At 37.3% G+C, this 20,898-nt stretch overlaps 1 protein-coding gene across 7 annotated transcripts in view; it reads right to left on the bottom strand.

Moving 5' to 3' along the window:
- The window catches only part of GPC5 (glypican 5), a 620,145-nt gene that overhangs the window by 95,338 nt on the left and 503,909 nt on the right, over positions 1–20,898 (bottom strand). The gene's annotated exons all lie outside the window — the stretch shown is intronic.

Raw genomic sequence — 20,898 nt, 5'->3', positions numbered from 1 at the left:
TGTGTTTGGTATGAGGAAGACTTAAATGGAACTATTTTTAAGCCTTTCACTTCAGCTGAAAGACTCTACAAAAACAAACACCATATGCACAAATCCAGGGATATAATAAATAAGTGCAGATTTACTTCTACATCCCAGGTGAAAAAAAATCCGTTTTCTGTTCTCTGTTCCAAAAGCTCTGTTTTATTTTTTAAAGAATACTAAATACATAAACAGTATTTGCAGCACAGAACAACATGTAAAGAATAAAAATATATTGTAAAGACAGATCAAAAGTTTAATGATGTCAAGAAATCCTTTTTCCGCTGTTTGTTTTCTGAGATTTTGAGCAAGACCCAAAAAAATTTTTTGAATTTTTTCATCTCAGATGTTCCAAGTGTTCATATCAAAATATACTGCTATATAGATAGGTAAATTGACAATGTTAATGTTCTATGTATATAAACCCATGATTTTATGTTCTGTTTCCTTGTGCTGGTCTTTAACTGAGTCATTTATGTAATTGTTCACTTATCTTTTATAAGGAACTCTTTGGTTTTCAGACCATTCAGGTGTTAATTTTGCATTTAAAAGGTAATTACAATATCACAAATCCCTGATGCATTATTTTCTCTTACCTGAAGATCATAAAAAGGGGGAAGTGGGGGACAGCAGAACTTAATTTTTTTTTTTTTAAATTAAAAACTTAGCAGGTCACCTTTTAATAGATTTACCTATGCAAAGGGATTTATATATATTCAGTAAAGACATAAAAGTATAGATTGCAATTAAGAACTGTCCTATGGGATATTATCATATGCAGCCTTCTTTCCCCATCTGTATAAAGCTAAGTGTTTCCTATCGGATGTCAAACACCCTAAGAACCACTGCCAATAGGCATTGAAGGAAAATTCAGTTTTTAAGACATGCACAGCTCCATTCAGGATTGAATTCCAGATATGATTTCAAATCATATCATAGGCTTCAAATTATAATTGGCATCATACAAAGAAAGCAAAGATAGATAATTTTGTTGATCCTCTACATATGGGCAAAAGCCATAACTGCTGGTACCCCCAAGAAAAATTAGCCCTGGAACATTCCTAGCAAGGGAGTTGATTAGAAGGGGAGAACTGATAAAAAAAAAGTCTCTGATCAAGCCAGCCTCGGATAAGTGATTCAGCAAAAGAAGGTGCTCAAAACCCCAAATGCTTTTGTTTCTTAAAACACAGATGTATAACTGTAAAGTATTAAATGAGGTGTCTAGGATAGAGGATGGGAATCCATATCTTTTTAGGACTGTTGGCCACCTTTTAAATTAGTGGTAGGGGAGGCAAAATCTTCCTCAGAACAAGGCAGAATAAAACTCCACTTTTATTGTATCCTTAGCTTTTTTGAAGCAGGTCTTTAATTTGCCCTTTGCAAGCGTTTTGCATAGTATGTCAGAGAGGGAGAGACAAGCAGTGACTTTTTGAACAATGCTTGTTTCAAAAAACATAAATGAAGGTATCCAGTAAAGCAGTGCTCTTAGGCTGCGAATTAGTCTGACCTTTATGAAAATTGCCATGGCCAAGACTTCATTCTTGTAATTACAGGAACAGTTGAAGAATTAGCCCTTATGACAAAAGTAATTATTCCTTTAATCATCAGTCTTCAAAATCAACAGTGTTCTTTAGAATTAAGAAGGGAAAAAATAATTATTGAAATACAGGTTTATTATTAAAATGCTAATGAACTCAAAGTGGGGATAATCACAGGTAATAAAAGATTTCACAATATTATTTACCTTAATTTCCTAGTTTTAGGACTTATATTCATTATTAATTTAGGAATATTTTAAAAATTGATTTGAATGATATCCATAACAATATGTTTGATGTGTTGGTTGCCTCACTATCTTTCTTTAAAATGCCTTACACACATGACAGCCTTCTGTGAGTTTTTTTTCCTCTTTTCACTAAAGCCAGGATACTTTTATTTAGAAAGGCACCTGTAGTAATTCTGAACAGTAAACAGTTGTACAGGGAGCTAATAAACAACTGTGAAGTGGAGAACAGATATAATAAAAGACTATATCACAATAGATAAAAGGTACAGTGGTGCTTTTCTCACAGGGATTTTGAAAAGGACTTGAGTTCAATTACAGTGTTAGGTACTTTAATCCTTATTCTCTATTTGCTATAAATAAATCAGAACCAAATTTATCAAGCCAACTGATGAATAGCATTCATTATTTTACACTACATTAACCAAAGTTCTTCAGGGTAGCAATGATTCTCCTCGATAAGTCATCCCAACTGAGGCCATTTCTAAGAACTTCAGAGCAACATAAAAAGGCACCATGTGCTTGCACATGGAATATTCTGTGTTTATTCCTATATGCAGAGAACAAAGAACCTTTTCTTTGTTCCATATTTCTTTTTTTAAATTAAATCTTTTCTACTTTAGCTACAAAGTATTTTGTTATTCATATCTTATCAGATTCACCATCATTATTTTCAGTACTTAGCTAAGGTAGTGATGTTTGGGGTCTAAAGTTGTCTTAGAGTACTCTTGTGGTTGCTGAGAGAGTTACCAATTTCTAGAGTGTCACTTTGAGTGTCCTCTTGCATTTTCTTCTGGAGATATAGATATAGTAGTGTCAATGTCTAGTACTTTAAAGAAAGTGAAATGAGTCCTGGGCTCCACAGCACAAGGGAAATGTGGAGGTCCTGGAGCAGGTCCAGCAGAGGGCTATTAAGTTGGTCAAGCGTCTGGAGAATCTACCTTACAAGGAAAGGCTGAGGATGCTGGGCCTGTTCAGCCTTGAGAAGGGGCAATTCAGATAGATCCTCTCTCTAAATATCTAAAGCATGGGTGACAAGAGGATGGAGCCAGGCACTTCTCGGCAGTGCCAAGCAATAGGACAAGAGGCAATGGGCAGAAAGTGATGCCCAGGAAGTTCCACCTGAACATGAGGAAGAACTTCTTTACTGTGTGGGTGATCATGCACTGGAACAGATTGCCCAGAGAGGTTGTGGAGTGTCCCTCACTGGAGAGACTCAAGTACTTTGTATTGTTTGGATGCAATCCTGTGCAATGTGCTCTAGGATGACTCTACTTCAGCAGGGAGGTTGGACCATTTGAACCAATGCGGTCACTTCCAACCTGACCCATTCTGTGTTTCCGTGATTCTGTGAGTCCACGTCACAATGGTTCACATGCAAATTTGTTTTGATTCTTCAAGAGTACTCGGCCTCCCCTCCAGTCCCTTATGACTTGAAGCTGTGGATTCCACAGGTTCTTATTGCTCACAACCATGTCATGCTCCCTGTGAGGGAGAAGCGGGCAAGTTGTCTTAACCTTTCCTTTAAGACCACTTAGAGAAGAACACTCCTCCAGGATTACTGAGCATCAATGACCTGGCTTGAGCAGTAGCTGCAACTTTGATCAGTGGCCAAGTATTTAAATGTTTTGAATAACAGACTGCTGAGCATATGCAATCAGTGCAATGCATCCAGAACACGAAAAGCATACTGTATGTGTTCTGGCCATCTGTGCAGCTCACAGGCAATTGCTGAAGTGAATACCAATGTGTCAGGCTAACTGTGTGTGCCTTGTACACAAGATACTCCCAGCTTACCTGAAAGCAACACTCAAAAAGCAGAAATGGAAGACATGCATCTCATAGAATGCTGGTGTTTACAAAGCCCTTGCCTCAGTTAGATTGCTCCTTACCAGCTATTGTTTCACCACCATAAGAAAGGGGCACACACTAAAGAATGCCATATAACCCAAGATGTACCTTCTGTGCAGTACATATGTCTATCCAGTCTTTTTGCTTCTCCTAAGTTAGTCAAAATGACTTAAATATTTTTTCCCTCAGAATCCTTTGTATTTTTCTAAATATTTTTTATAGATTCTTTCTGAAAGCACACACTCCAAAGATCTGCAGGAAGGTGAATTGTCATGGACTGAGATCTTGTTTTTCGGAACAGGCTACTGTCTTGTTCTCAGCAGTGTCATTTGGCTGCAGACTCTGACTACTAGGGCAACTCTTTCTGTGGTGTTGTGAAGAGCCTGAGAATAAGAAGACAGTACACTATTAATGTATCTTGAGGGTTGCGTTAGTTTCTGGATCGATTCAGAATGAAGCCTTCAGGTGTGATTGGACTTGATTTGTGTAACAATTCTTCTCTCCCCTCAGAGAGATTCCCTGCTAGACTCACATCCAGAGCAGGGCTGTAAATGTGGTGCATACATAGAGCTACCACAAGGCATGGGAGAGACAGGTAAGTATTCTCTTGAGACCAAGATGTGGGTACCCACTGCAGGCACTGTGATCAGTGGTAAGATGTTGGAACCACATATTCAAATGACAAAAACTAATTTATGGACAGATACATGAAAACAAATTCTTTAAAATAGTATGGCATACATGAAAAAAGACTTATTTCTCATGTCACAACTCTTCCCTCCTCTGTGATTGAAATTTTTTTGTCAGCTATGACCTTTGCTGATCAGCATAATTTTATAAAATAAGAAGGCTTTACCCACAAATTCTGTATAAGAAATGAATGTAGTCTGCAAAATAAAATTACTCTAAAATTTCATGCTGCTTGCTTACCAAAACCTTACTGTCTTGAAGCTGTTTGGGGTTCTCAGCCCAGAGCATTACTGGAATGGAAGTCACATGTGTGGGACTCATGTGTCCATGCTGTTCACTTCTATGTACTTTTAAAAAGAAAAAGCAAAAAGGAGACTACCTAGCTGTGCCTTTATTTTTTTGCTACTGCTCCTCATTGTCCATGACTCCTCAGATGTAAAATCATAAAACCACAAAATGGCCCTCTCTGAAGAGACCCTGGAAAACCATTTGGTCTAATCTTCCATGGAAAAGGGAGCTTATTTGGGATTATTTAGCATCCTCTGTAGTCATGTCTTGAAAATCTCCAGTGATGAGGACTTCACCACATCCCTAGGGAAGTTGTTCCAGTGATCGACTATTGTCAGTATAAAAAATGTCCATATTATATCAAGATGAAACCTCTTTTAAGGTAACTTGTACCCATGCTCCTTGTCTACTCCACGTGGCTTCTTGTGAAGACAGAGCCTCTGTCATCTATGAAGCTGCCCTTTAAGTACTTGAAACTGTGATAAGACCTTCCTGAGTCTCTTCTTCTCTAGGCTGAAAAGACATTACTGATCTCGCATTTAGTAACTATGCCAAAACATGCAGTCACAAGGCTCTTGGCTGTCACTGACTTGCACAGAGTAGGACAGCATTTGTCCACAGCTTTGAAAATCTCTTCCACCTTTTAAACAACGATATAAACATCTTGGGCAACACAGCATCCCGGCTGTCTGATTTTCACATGTTCAATCTTACCTTTACAGGCAGTTTTTTCCTTCCTAATTACTCATATTACTTCTTTTCTGAAGAAAATTTTCAAATAAAAATACCATGGCAGCAATTTTTACCATTTATTTAATTTCCCGCACTACTTTATTCTTTTAATATATCTAGTTTCTCCCCAGTAATTCTTTCACTGCCGATGTATTTGTAAAAGACTGTCTCTTTCCCATTGACCTTTACGGTTAGCCTCAACATATTTTGATTTTTTGCTGCCTTTATCTTATCCTGAATACCAATAATATGCATATTATTACCTGTACATCCAGATAGCATTATTACCATTACAAGTCAATGAATGCTTTCACCTTAGATAATAGTTTTTGCTGGGGAGCAAATTCAAAGTTAAATGTGTTAAGAATGCATAAATTATTTTGCTTGAATCCTCAGCAGGTACTGAGTCACAACCCATTAATCTTTTCATATACTTCTCAGCACGAAACATTACTATCCCAATATAATGAGTATATAAAAGTAAGTATAGTGATGTTAAATATTAAAATTTAAAACAAGCAGATAATCAGAATTTTAGAGAGTATTCAGAGACTGTTATGTATTGCTAGATAGAACTAAGATCAGTTCAATACATATACACGGAATCTTACCATTGATATGAGATAATGCATTTTCAACTATCAATACTATCCCATAAGATCTAAATTAAAAATGCAAAAATAATTCATGCTCGTGATAAACTAGATTTATATTGATATAATTTCATTTGCAGCACCAAGGATACACCTAGGATAAACCTAGAATAACGCAGTATTATGTTGTTCCTTTTACTAGCAATGGATGTAACTATACAGCCACTGGTTTGCTGGTAGGAAACAGAACAATGTAAAAATCATATCCAGAAAGATGGTTTAATGCTACAAAGCATAATGACTATCTTGTAAAATCTCATGACAGCCTTTGCTGCACTTTTCATAGAATCAAAGTCCAGTGTGGGTCAACAGACCCTATTCTATAAAATATTGTTGGATAATTCAGGTTAGCTACAGTTGAAAAAAATAAATTTATATACCGTGAAGTGTTTATGAATTTACAAACCTTAGTAAAAACATTCTTTAATTATGTCTATAAAAAATCAACCTCTGTCACTATACAAAACTGGAACATAAATCTGTCTACAGTTTGTGTGCAGCAGCAGAATCATTGGAAAACATGCTCTGGAACTAAAGGTTGCCAGTTACCCTTATGGTATTGAAATATACTAAACTTGTGAAAAACAGGAAATTGGGTCTGGTCTTCTCTAATTTTATCTCTGGATTGAACTTACAGTAAATAGATATAATATCGACATAAGCAAGGAGTTCCAGTTGCTTGGAGCTGTTTCGTAACAATCCAAAGATCAGGGTTATTCCAACAACTGTAAGAAGCTTAGTAGTTACAGCAGTCAGTTTTCAAAGACAACCGGAGATCCTTAAAGGAAAGCTCTATCCCTTTTCCATGAGAAAATGAGTCAATCACTTAAATTTATTTCCTAATGTTCATTAGTTTTTCAATTATAGTAGAAAAGGCTATAACAAATAAAATGAGGACTAAACTCTAATAAGGGAAAACAATGCTTTTAGTTAAGATAAATTTCTGCTTGAGGCCTTTCATCTTCTTTGTAAGCTCTTGTTGTGCAGGAAAATGGAAGTTGAGTTCCAGTTCAATAAGTTTTCTTCAATTATGTCTGGATTGTCATTAAACTCATATTAAAAGATTCAATATAGCAACATAAGGCTTTAGATCAAGCCTACATTAAGGAATGAAAGACTGCTTTTTTCTCTCACATAATTTGCTGGAGTTATCTCTCTCCTATGATTTAGGGATATATATATGTAGCCTTTGGAACACACATTTGTCCTCCCACGTGGCACTCCTGAATGACCCAGCTTCTCTATAAGCTTTATGAAAGCCACTCTGCAGGAACCATGTTTATTGGAGCAGTATGAAAATTGAACTTACATTTGAATATAGATGAACATCCCTAGAAGAGTGTGCAAGGAAAATAAGTTTATCTTATCTATTGTGGGTTTAGGAAAAGAGAAGCAGAGTCAAACACACCACAGATATTTCTTATCCTACTCTTGCAGCCTCTAACAACTGAGACCATGTTAAGCCTTTCTGCAGAACAGGGGAAAAAATCTTTCATTAATTTCACCAGAATGTACTTTAACTACATCTAAAAATCAAATTTAATTGAGATGCAGAGAAAATTACAAGGTAATTCAGGTCATCTTGAGAAGTACCCATAAAATAGGTTAAATACCTTGGATGCTTTGGAATTGCTCTTTCCATTAGCTGTAAAAGCTTAGGCAATCTAGACATCTAAAGTCAGGTGAAATGAATCACAACAAAAATAACAAACTCTGGAAAATTGTAAAATTTTGTTCATGAAAGCAAAGTGTTCCTACTGAGAAAAAATAGCAAGACATTGTATTAAAAATGTATGGTTTGCTAAGTTTTTTTTTTTCCTAATAATTAAATTCTTGTTTTAACAATCTGTGAACATATGACTTTAATGAAGTGGCATATTAAATTAGGACGGATGAGTAACTCACAAAACATACTCAGCAGGTGTCACCATTTTGCTGTATGAATCATTTGCAACTTTTTAAAGATATAAACTATCAGAAATCATTACACACACAAAAAAATTAGAATATGATTCTTTCTATCATTTGCAGGAGTTTCAGCAAGTTTCTGAGTTATTTTGCATAGATTAGGTAGGTCTCATGGAATATTTCTGTTCTCTGATGAGATGAATCCTGATGAGGTCTGATGTGTTAAAATATCTGAATATGAATTGGAAATGCACTTCTTGCTTGATTTATAAGAAACAGGCAATTGATAGAAACATGTCTGAAAGCATTTGTTAAAATAGACATAAGATTCAAAGCACTCCTGCTTTCGAATTTGTTTCCATGAGCTGGGCTGAAGCTATTTTTCCTTACATACCCCACAAAAAAGTAACAAAAATAGAAATAAGCTATGGTCCAGAACAGATATAGGATCATAAGAAGACACTCGGCTTGGCCTACAGGTGCTGCAGAGTAAATACTGTCTGATCACTGCTTTTATTCTCCCTTTTTGCCTCCATACCTTTTGAATTCTTTACTGTCTACAGCTAGCTGCTGACCAGCCAGTGGCTACAGCATCTCTCTGGGAAACTCAGGCCTCCAGCCTCCTCTCCCCAGATCAATGCTGTCACCACAGCAGTTTGGCATTAGAAGAGCTTTTTGACTTCTGTCTCCATCAGAGAAGCTGAAGCCTTGTCACCAACTCCATAGATGGGTGGCTGCAGGTGTGGTGAAGAGCCTGGGTCAGCCCCATGTCAGGTGTGCTCCTGTTCTTACTCTTTGCTGTTGGTAGGCTCATGGTGGCCATACACAAGTGAACCACATTTTGGAGGTGCCTATTTCTCTCTGTTAATTATTTGACTAAAACAGCTTTAAACCACTGTGCTCTGCTAGATCCTGCTATTTATGGGGATTATGGTTCTTAACAAGTCACTCCAGTCTGACTACATAATCATAATTACAGATTATGACTGCGTTGACAGCTTCAGCATTGAATTTTTTATTTCAGTTCTACAATGGAATACCTTCCTGAGAAGTCACATCCTAAGAAAGTCTTCAGTTAAAAAAAACCATGAGCGGTAGACAAAAACCAGCAAGACACAGAGAAGAGAGATACAATACCAAGAATATGGATGCTCTTCAGCAAACCTCTCTCTGCCTGGCATTATCTTTCCCTCACTTACAGAAAGCCAAACCTCTTTATCTGTGGCAGTAAATCAAAATTAAATTCAATGGAATATGTTGTGTACGTTAGATGTGAGACTATTCTATTTTCTTATAGCACTTCTATTTTCTTATAGCTTTTTCTTTGGCCAACAAATCCTAATTCATTTTAAAGTGGAATTTAATTTTGAGATTAAAACAACCAAAATTTTTATGCTAATACAAAATGGTACATACAAACTTAAGTAGGACTGTAATTAATTAGTTCTATATACCACATGGTTACATAAGTTTATTAAGCGCAGAAACTGACTGAAAACAGTTAATTTGTTTTTAGAATTTTTTTATACTCATTTAGCTTCTGCCTATTCATCTATGTTTTAGCTATATTTTCTGCAAGATTTCTTTCTTCTTCAGGCAAAATGAAAATCAATATTAGACATTAATTAATAACTGTATATATAGCATAAGGCTCATGAAATAACATAAGGAGCTAATATAAAAATCATTTAACACATATAAAAAAACCTTTTCTATATTAAATCACGCATTTCAGAAATATTTCACTTGAAAATTGGACAGACAGCTGCTTTTAAATATCTACCAACAAAAATATCCTTACTGTTCTACCATTTTAAATTCTCTTATGAGTTGTAACTCAAAACAAGAGCACACAAATAAAGATCATAATGAGCACTTAGTAGAATTTGAAATGGCCTTTGAAAATAAAATAAAACCTACTGTTTGAAATCATGATTGTTTCAACATTTTTATATTTTTACCTGTCATTCAACTGGTAGTCAAGTTGAAATGATCTGATTTTCTACGTGAGCCTCACTTTTAGGGAAATGAGCACCAAGATGTGAAAGTTAAGCTTTGCTTTATACATAGCGACTTCTGTCAAGACAGAACATATTACACTTCAATTTGTGCTATCCTGGAAAGCTCTTTGCCCAGCAAAAGGGAAACCTTTTTCTGATTTTTCAGATAATTTTTCTAGTTCTTTCTCTAAGTGACTTCAATTGTTTTCTCATGCAAAATATCCATAGGCAGGAAGTTGCATGCAAATGCTAAAAGTGCACAGCTGTAACGCTATTATAATCCCCATCAGTGCTCTGTTCATGCATGTTGACAATGCTATGTGGAGCAGAGATCATTACTGACCTTCTAGAAAGCAGGCAAAGGCACAAACAGGAAGAAAATTAGCAGGCCTGTCTGCTGCTGTCCAAAGCACTTGTGATAGCAGCAGAGAAACCTGCCTCCATGCTCACATCAGACGTCTGAACAAGGGAGGAAGAAAGCATGATGCTCCACCAGAACCAGACAGTCCTGGGGAAAAGAGAGCCAAAAATACATGCAGAAAGCCCAGCCACCTCAATGAACACACTTTGCAAAACGGCTGCGATTAGTTGAGGTCATGAGGAGAGGTTGGAAAATGGTTAAGAAAGTGGAAAGCTGTGTCAATCATACTTGACTGGTTACAGCAGTACTGAAGCTTTCTGTTCATCATCTTACTCAGGATCCCTTGGATTTCTTCAAGACTACAAACTGTCCTCCCAGCACTTTGCTTTCTCAGGTAACTGGCATAGCATTCCTAGCAATGTGTCCGTACTTCGCAACCTCCTCAAGTGCGGGATCAAGTCACAGGTGCTCTTTTTTTTCTGTGCTGGTTTGCCTTGTAGTTCATTCACATAGATCTTCCTCCAGTTCTGAGTGGCATCAAAAAATTAGTATTTTTTCCTCAACTGGGTCTCCATAGCAGCAATACCAGGCTTTTCAATCAGCTGGTGCTGCTCTGGATGCTGATGGCCCTGATCTAAACATGATCAGTCATGGGATAGGCAGGAAACCTAGAGAAAGGGTAGCACAGAGGTGGGCCATTGAAGAAACAAGAAAGAACAAGGGTTGTGGGCAAAATATTTAATCAGAAATATCTCCTGCTAACTTCAGAATGAGGATTCACAGCACATATGGAGCTTTTTTTTGATAAAAGCTCAAACGACTTTGCCAAAGAGGAGAGGGAATGCAAAGAGTTTAATTACTGTTTCCCAGCACAATAGGTAGAAAAGTTGGGCCAATGTTTAGGTCTTCTGAATTGCTGTTCACTGGTCACAGCAGATTGCACTAGCAATGGCAAAGAAAAGAGATATATACTAATTGATCCTTAAAAGGAATTTATCCCCAGGAGCTAATTTCACTACCTTTAAAGTAAGGGTAATAATAACTGCTGCTCAGTTCTGACATATGTAACAGCATTACACTTAAGAGAGATCTATTTTGCTGGTATTATCATGTTAAATGGTGTGTGGTCATTGGTAAACAGATGTAAAATTTCCAGGCTTTCAGCTGGAAAGGGAAAATGGAGAAATAAAAGATGAAGTTAAGTGAATAGGATATTTAACTCCTGTGCCCTTCTTTCTGAAGTGACGTAAATGGAAGATATATTTAAACTTTTCAAATCAGGACATTCCATTAACTGGAAAAAACAGTGAGTGTGAGGAATCCATTATATGGTGATATAAAGTTTAGTACCAGACAGCACTTACAACACAAAAGAAAGTAAAAAAAAAATCACTTAACATATGTTCTCAGTGTAAGCCATGTGACTAAAGGGGAAAAAATGGGGACATATGTTAACTGCCTTTTGAATATGGTAAAAGTAAGCTCAAGTAACTCAGGACTGAGACGGTGAGAAGTCCCATGAGAATCCAAGAGTTTTAATTCCTTGTTTCACCCCTTTTCCCACTGCGTTTAGCTCAAGTGCACCATACATGTGAACTCTACGGGAGTTTCTTTAGTGGAGGTATAATTTAGTATAATGACTCTAAATGATATTTTATACCACCAAAATGAGTAAGTCCAAAAGAGGGAAAAGCTGAAAACCTGAAGTTTTCATAGGAAGTAGGCTGCAATTTGTAAATATTTTTGTTGAAAGAAATGCCATGTTAATTCAATAAACAAATTGCACCAGAAATGCTCTGACTTTGTGGCATCATTTTTTCCCCAACAGAAATATCCTCAGCAAAGAACAACTCCATCCAGCATGTGGAACTCAGATGCTGGAATTTATATATAGACTATATCAGCTTGTTTTCATGACAGAAAATGAAAGCAGAGCAAGCCATTGTATGTGGTATTGTAAGAACAACTGAATGAACATGGCTGTGGGAGGCCTCTTTGAGGGCTTAGTAGGGTTTCACCAGCTGTACCTGCTTTCTAGTTTTGCAAGAAACATATGTGAATATGTTTCAGCATATGCAGAGGCATCCAAAGAATATCTCTTGCATATGGACCAACACACTAGGAACAGCAAATAGGCTTTACCCTGCATGGAACTTTTATCCCCTCTTCTTCACTCCTTGGATGAATAGATGTATTTTTAGATCATAATGCCAAGTGCTTCCATTGAGGAAAGAAAACGATTAAGTGAAAAACTAGACAGCCTATCCATACTTAGCATTTTTTCTGTGTTAAGAAACACTCTACTTCATCAAGCAGATGCAGTGAAGGTAATACGGAAACAATTCATTCTTCATTATTCCCTTAAAAGGTTTTGTGAGCAAAGTGAAAATAAACTGCAAGAAAATAAGTCCAGGTTTGTCTAAAGAAACTGCATGAGAACATTGGTGTCTTCTATGGAAAGTGTTGTACTTTTCTAACTGCTTTGATCAGTAAAAAACCCAAACCCTCCTATTACTTGCTAATTATAGGGTAGTAGAAAAAAATGTCTAAGGCATCTGAAGAGTCTATGTCCCAAAAACCTTCCAAATCAAAATAACTTGTGACCTCATGAAACAAATACTAGGATAAATGTGTTCTGTGCTGCTGGCTTGCACTTTAAGCAGCTGCTCTTGAGTCTGTGGACTACACAGACTGTCATAAAGATATGACATATATAGCTTATTCACAAAAAAAAGAGCTTTTTACTACTCTCCATTAATGCTATATAAATAGAATTTGTAGTGAGAAAGTCAAGGGCTCACCCCCACATTTAAAAAACACAGTGTATTAGTGGAGCTACTAAATACTTTTTCTTCAGTGTTTATGCTGATATTTTTAGAAAACAAGATTGACCGTATAGTTTGCTGCAAAATTTCCTTATAACCAGATGCTCTTTTGAGACCAGAGTCCTGCTGACTGGCACAAGAAGCATCTGGCCAGCTGTCAGGATTGATTTGGCTCAGTAGAAACTGGCAGCAATAACAGAATGGAGGAAGGCTGCAATTACACTAGACAGTAACCCCTCCAATTCCAATAGTTGTTAGCATAACAAAATACCCTTGACATCTGGTAAAAAAAGAGTGGATATAATGCTTGGTTCCTGCATTAGTGAAAAAAGATTTCATATAGTTGCACCCGCACTGCCTTGTCAGCACCCTAAAAAAATCATGCAGGAGTTAAAAGTGGAAACCTGAGAAGAAGGATATTGAGAGAGAAAGAAAAACAACCTGAGCTTCCTCCCTAATCCTTCTCACTAGCTGCTTCATGCATAAGCCTTCACACGTTTTATTCTGTGTGTATTAATGACTCAGATTTGCAGTGTCTTTGTAAAACATTATTTTGGAACTTTTTGGACTTTGCTTAAAGTACTTGAATCCTCACAGGACAGAAACCCCACATTTTAAAGAGAAATAGGCTGGAAGGATTCTTTCTACAGCCTTCCGTGAGAGCTGGCACCAGCTGCAGTCAGCTGGCACATGGTGACTCCACAGCAGTAGGTATGTGTCACTTGTTTGATGTCAGCTCACACTGACATTAACCAGACTGCAAGGTAAGAAGATACAAAGGGGAGAGGGGAAAGAAGACTATATCCATAAGACCTTCTTCTGCCATCTTATTCAGCTTCTTCTGTTTGTACTTGAAGGCCATTCTGTTCTCCGGTATTGAGAACACTTGTATAAACATATGGTTATTTCATCTGTAAAACTGCAAGATGTTGAGAGGATTTTAAATAACAGAGCTCCTGAAGACAGCAGGAATGTAAAATACCACCATATTGTCTTTCAGAAATATAGGTCCACCACGAAAGCTAAAGTGAACTATTTAATACTTAACTGAAACTTAAGGTTTCAGTCTGTTGCAGAGCCAATAGCAGTATAATAACCTCATTGAGAGCATGTACTAAAGTGCAAGAGACTGTAAACTTCCTCTTGTCTCACAGGAAGGGAGTACTACTCTTTCAGGGGAAATACTCTTTTTTTTTTTTCCTGAGGTAACTGAGTAACGTGGAGGTTGTTAAATTCCTTATAGAACAAACAAAATTGTAAAACTCATGGAAAACTTAGATAAATATGTGTCTTGGGGTGACTTTATGATGTGTATCCCCTATCGCCGCTCTATGCTCAGACACTATTCCTGTGCCTTTCTGTGTCTTTAAAACTGTGTGTGAGAGAAAGAAAAAAAAGCCAAACTTTTCAAAGCAGAGTGTGCTCCAAGGTAAGTCTATCTCTTCTGTGTGCTTCTGCGGTGGCAAGAGTGGAGGAAGCACCCTTTCCTGATTTTCAGCCAGCTTTTGGCTCTGTTTCTCTGGAGAGAGGTGGAGAGTTAAACCTTTTTTTCCCTGTGACTTTGGCTTCTTCTTCTCTTCTGGAACTGTTCGGAACACACTGGGAGACCCTACACTGTTGGCCCGGAGGTGGGGCCAGCGCCAACCCAGCCCCAAAGAGAGGAAGCGAGAGACCACACCCACAGAAAGGACTCTGAAAATTTACCACGTTCTCTCCACAGTGAGAGGTTTTATTATTTGGCATTATTCTTTTGCCATTGTGCATTGTCTCTGTTAAATAAATAGGTTTTTTTCCTTTCATTTTCCTCAGAGGAAAATTCTTTCTGAACCTGGTGGGGGAAGGGCAGCTGAAACCTGCCTTCTTTCAGAGGACATTCATTTTGGACGTTCCTCTGAATTTGTCTCAAACCAGGACAACATGAAACTTGGGTAAAGGATCAGATTTTCACCTCTAAAGAGCAAATTTATATCTTAAAAAAAAAAAAATAGATAGCTTTCAAACCATAGATATTTTATGGTAGAACTATTTCCCTACTGCTGTGTGTGTGGACTGTTTCACTTTAATAGATGTATCTCTGTTATGCAAACAAGCACATATTCCCATACATCTCCACTGAATGTGTAACTAGCACACTAGTATTTTTCTTGGCTGCTGATTGAATATTTCTTTTCATTAGAATATCCTGGACTGTTCTAAACACTCTTCCTTTACACATATAGATGCATCACTCTTTGACAGTCATGCTGGAACAACTGCTTAAAAAGTCATCAAGAAAGGCGGTGAACCAGCCTGCATCCCTGAGGTCTTGTTAATGGAGACAGTGTGCTTTGCTGGTTCTACTGCCATTGTCATAAAGACTTGGTGTTTTCCATGGCTAAGCATGCAAGGGGTTAGATACTACTCAAAGCCTCATTACTTTTATTTATTAGTACTAAAAAGCCAAAGAAAAATTATACCTGTCTTTTTTAATGTTGTCTCTTACTATGCTTGTTTACTTTAGCTGCTAAAATGCTCATGGCAGGAAGCTATCATTGAATTACTTTCCAAGGCAGAGCACACTGAAAGTTTGGATTGACTCTGCTATGTATCATAACTCATGTGGAAACCACAAAGGCTTCTCCAGACTAATAAGAATTAATATTATCTTGAATGAATGGGATTTCTGAGTGTTCTCAAAAAAAAAAATTTACATGCTTAGATTACAAAAGACTGAATTTTTGTTAACTCTCACAGAATTAAAAAAAAGGTTAAGGTTGGAGGTGACCTCTGGAGGTCATCTGGACCAATCCTTCTGCTCAAGCTGGGCCACCAAGAGATGGTTGCCCACGAGGCTTTTGAAGATCTCCAAAAATGGAGAATGCACAACCTATGTGGGAAAGATGTGGAAGTGATCGATCAATCACCCTCACAATCAAAATTGTTTCCTGATGTTCGGAGGGAATCTCCTGTGTTTCTGTTTCTGCCCATTGACTCTGGTCCTGTCACTGGGCACCACCGAAGAAAGCCCGTCTCTGTTCTTTTCACACCCTCCCTTCAGGTTCTTGTATACATTGATGACATTTTCCCTAAGCCTTCTCCAGGCTGAGCAGTCTAGCCATCTCTGACTTTCCTCACAAATGAGATGCTCCTGACCTTGAATCACCTTTGTAGCCCTTCACTGCAATCTCTCCAGTATGTCCATGTCTTGTGTAACATATAGCTTGTATGAAAAGTTCAGCAAATTTTTGGTATGTAGTCATATTTTTAATATTAAAAGTGTTACAAAAATGTTATATATGAATGTTAAAAATCTGAATAAATTACTTGGAGATTAACAGAAAAACAAGCATCGATCAAAATTACATAGCAGCTAGATGTTCTGTAATCTGCTTTTGGTCTCAGGTTTTACAGAAAAAAGACGATGTTTGAGAGGACAGAATATTATGTCCTATTTTTTCTAGAATGGATTCTATTAAGCAAAGAATAAAGTGTCTGTTCGCACCCTCTTAATAGATTTAAACCATTGGATCAATAGTAAGGGATAAACTAAACCACTTAAGAAGGTATTGCATTAATAAAATCCTTTGCACCTGTCTCTGTAAAAGAGGATAAACAGACCAGAGTTTCAGGGGGTGATTAAGAGAGCATCAGGTTGCAGTGAAAGGCTTAAAGGGGACAAATTAGCCTTTGCTGTACATGGAGATAAGGCACAGGGCTGCAAGACTGAGCTACACATTACAAGCTTTTACAGGCAGATTAAAAGGTTTTGGGTTTTTTAAAGATTCCAGGGGGATATCACATGACAAAATATCTTGAGGCTGTTTATATAACTAATAAAAAAGATGGTAAACTACTGTGCTGGAGCTACCCTTAAGGGCTGCTTGTTGATCTTATTTATTGCAGCCAGAATTATACTTGATTCATAGCTGTTCTTGTATTCATTCTGTAGAAAGCCTTCTGGGACATGTGGGGAAAATGTGAGGATTCAGTATGATTTTATTTCATTTTAATATTAAAATGTACTAGTTGTAATACTTTTATGAGCTTGTTAGTTTATAAATACAATCTAGCCACAGTCACCGAATCCCCTATGCTCATGCCCTTCACATTCTTATTCATTCTCAGATGGCTGCTGTCTTCAAACTTTCACAAAGCTGTGGGCCAAGATCTTTTATCACCTAGTCTCACTTCTTAGAGATGGATACACACAGAATTTTACCCCTATGTTGTCACAACTGACTTTCTGGGGTTATAACAAGCAAGCACTGAAGGAGATCTGGCTTAATATGTATATCACAAAAATTTATTTGGTAAACTACAGAGTAACAGGTCTTTGTAAATATTTGAAGATGGTTCTAAAAGAGAATGAGAAAATGGCAGTAAATGGCCAGTTTTCATTGTGGGTGGAGGACACCAATGATATTCCATAAGACTTTGTGTTAGCCCACATATCATTCAAGATACTCATAAATGACCTAGAAAATAGGTGAAAAGTGAAGTGAAAATATTTCTGATGTTACTAAGCCATTTGAAATAGCAAAGACCAGGGTCAACTATGAAGAATCCACCAAAGAATCTTAGAGGATTAGGGAAGAAAATAGCTAGTGAAATGCGGCCAGTGTAGGTTAATATAAAGTGTTGTTCATGGCAAAGAACCACCTTTCCTTTTGAGTCCATTTCTATCAATTGAAGAAATTATCTTGAAGTTATACCAGAGAAGTTGTTAAGATATTAGGTGAATCTCAGTTACAATAATTACTGAGTTCTTAGAAATGAAGCATAGAGTAAAACAGAGAATGTTATTATAAAGCTGCATAAAGCATTTTTTCTTACTCTATGTAGTGAAGTACCCAGAAAAAAAAATGATAGAGAGGAATTGGATAAGGTTAAGAGAAGGACAACAAAGAATATGAGAAGTATGAAACAGTGTCTTTACAAGGAATAAATAAGTAGTCAGGGACTCTTCTGCTTGAAGAAGAAATGACTGAGGGGGAAATGATAGAGCATGTAGAGAACTGATCTATTGTTCTCTGCCCCTTGACAGCAAAGGCACTAGTAGGCATCAAATGAAGCTGTCAGCTGTCAGGTTCAAAACATGGTTACAGATAGAGTGTGCATCACCTTGACACCGAGTATTGTGGATGATAAAAATGTAAATAGGCTTGTAGGAAGACTAGACAAATTCATGTCAGAAAAATCCATACAAACTTTTTCTGCCTCAGGAAGTCTTGTAGGCTTGAAGAAGTATTACCATATGCTGTTGGGTTTTTCCTCTGGATGTTTACTTTTAGTACATGCTGGAAAAAAGCTCCCATGCCAACTTAATCTTTGGTTAATCTTTTTTGATGTCCTAGTATCAATTGCCACTGTGATGCTAAAATCTACAAAACCTAACAAGACAGCTACGAAAAAAGAATGAAGGCAATGGAGGTATTTATTGAAAATGAAAGATAAAACTCTTTTTTTTCTCTCTTTTGAACTGTCTTGAGTGAACTGTTTCACCTAGAGTGTTCTTCAAATCACTTTATACCTATAGGATTGCTTTAGGGATAAAGTTTTGTAGTTTAATATAGGTAATCACTCTAACCCAGCCAAATTTTCAGTCAAATACATTGTATAGTAGGCATTTGAGAAATAAATGATAACCTCATATTCAGGGGACAAAGGAATCAAACATCTTCTGACTTCAACTCTGGTTGACATGAAAGAGTACAATCATAGAAAAATAACTCAGTGGTAAGCAGCGGGCTTGAGGTTCAACCTGCCCTGCTAAGAGTGCAGATATTTACATGTGAGCTATACATGTCTAAACACCACTACAGTCAACAGAGACTCAAGGAATCCCTCCATGAGGAGTAAGGGAATGATTCAATGAGTGGGATATTCAGATACATAAGCCAAAGAATATCATGCCATTTGAAGTAACCAGAAGCATTTTCTCAGATAGGAACAGATACTATCCTAGACCAACAACAGAATTGTATTCTTCTGGGCTCACAGCTGGATGCTTAACAGCATGTGTGAAAGCATCTCAAATGTTTAAGCAACTTAAATACATCCTGTGTGTTTCCCTGAGGATAAAGTGGTCAGTCTCTACACTTCATCAGCAGTATGAATTATATTAAAATTATATAGAGCATAAATATATATATAGCATAAAATAGAATAAATGGAATAGTTCCAATTGGAAAGGGACCTACAAAAACCCCTTAGTTCAACTACCTGACCAATTCAGGGCTGACCAAGTTAAAGAATGCTATTAAGGGCATTGGGCAAATGCCTGTTAAACACTGGGGCATTGCCCACCCCTCTAGGATGCCTGATCCAGGGTTTGACCATTCCCACACATCCTGTCATCACATCCCAGAGAGGAGAGATCAGCTCCTCCCTCTCCACTGCCCCTCCCCAGGAAGCTGTAGAGAGCAAAGAGGTGGCCCCTCAGCCTCCATTTCTCCAAACTAGACAATCCCGAAGTCCTCAGCCACTCCTCACAGGACATGACTTCCAGTCCTTTCAGCGGAACTGCTGCCCTCCTCTCAATGCATTCAAGGACCCCAACATACTTCTTACATTGTGGGGCCCAGAGCAGCACAGACTACTCGAGGTGAGGCTGCACCAATGCTGGATACAGAGGGATAATCCCCTCTTTTAACAGGCTGATGATGCTGCTTTTGATGCACACCAGGATGGGATTTGCCCTCCTGGCTGCCAGGACACACGGCTGACTCACACTGATCCTGCTGCCAACCAGCAACCCCAGACCCCTTTCTGCAGGGCTGCTCTCCAGCCTCTGTTCTCCCAGTTTATTCTTGTTCCCAGCATTACTCTGTCCTAGGTACAGAATCCAGCATATGGACTTGTTAAATTTCATCCCATTAGTCATAGCCCAATGCTCCAATGTATCCAGATCGCTCTGCAAAACCTTTTGTCCCTCAAGAGTGTCAACAGCACCTTCCTGTTTGATATTGTCAGCAAATTTGCTAATGACATGTTCAGATCCTTCATCCAGATTGTTGATTGAAGAGGACTGGCCCCAGGACTGAGCTCTGAGGAATGCCACTGGCAACTGGTCACCAGCCAGATGCAGCTCCATTCACTACAACTCTTCGGACTCTGCCCTTCAGCCAGTCCTTCACACATCAGTTACAGTATTAGTAACATGTAAAAATTTGCAAAAAGATATAAAAATAAACCCATAAAAACTTTAATTCTAAACATCTACAGTGCACTTACGGTTGACACAAAATCCCACTGTGATAACATAAAATGTATTTTCATATTTCAAAATTCATTGTAAATACTTTAAATATACTTAGAAGCAATATGTAATGAAAATAGCATTTTCTGAAAGTGAATTAAGGATAGTTGTGGTAGTTACTGGCAGGTTATAATAAACCTTAACACATTCAAAATAAAATAAAGAGATATAAAAGCCATCTTATAATTCAGCAAGCCATTTATAATGAAATATGCATCTTTTAAATAAAGAGAATGCATTAGCAGTAGTTAATATGTTAAAATTATTCCTTTCTCTAAACCTGTTGTAAATTATGCTTGCTTATAAATATATTAATTTTTCCTAAGTCATTGACAGACAATCCTTTAATACACTTTGAGATATCTATTTCTTATTTAAGCCTTTTATCTTCTGCAGTTAAGTCAGTACTGTTTCTTGTATAACATTTTAAAATGGCAAAATTGTTTGAAATTAATACCCCTTATTTTGGAAATCTTAAATATGAAACTTAGAACACATTTTTTAATTATTTGTAACAAGGAAGATAGTGCAGTTGTACTTTGAAAACTA

This window comes from Corvus hawaiiensis, chromosome 2, assembly GCF_020740725.1.
Source record: "Corvus hawaiiensis isolate bCorHaw1 chromosome 2, bCorHaw1.pri.cur, whole genome shotgun sequence".
Taxonomy (NCBI): domain Eukaryota; kingdom Metazoa; phylum Chordata; class Aves; order Passeriformes; family Corvidae; genus Corvus; species Corvus hawaiiensis.
Note: the sequence above shows the minus strand (reverse complement) of the source record. Positions and strands in the feature narration are given on the sequence as shown.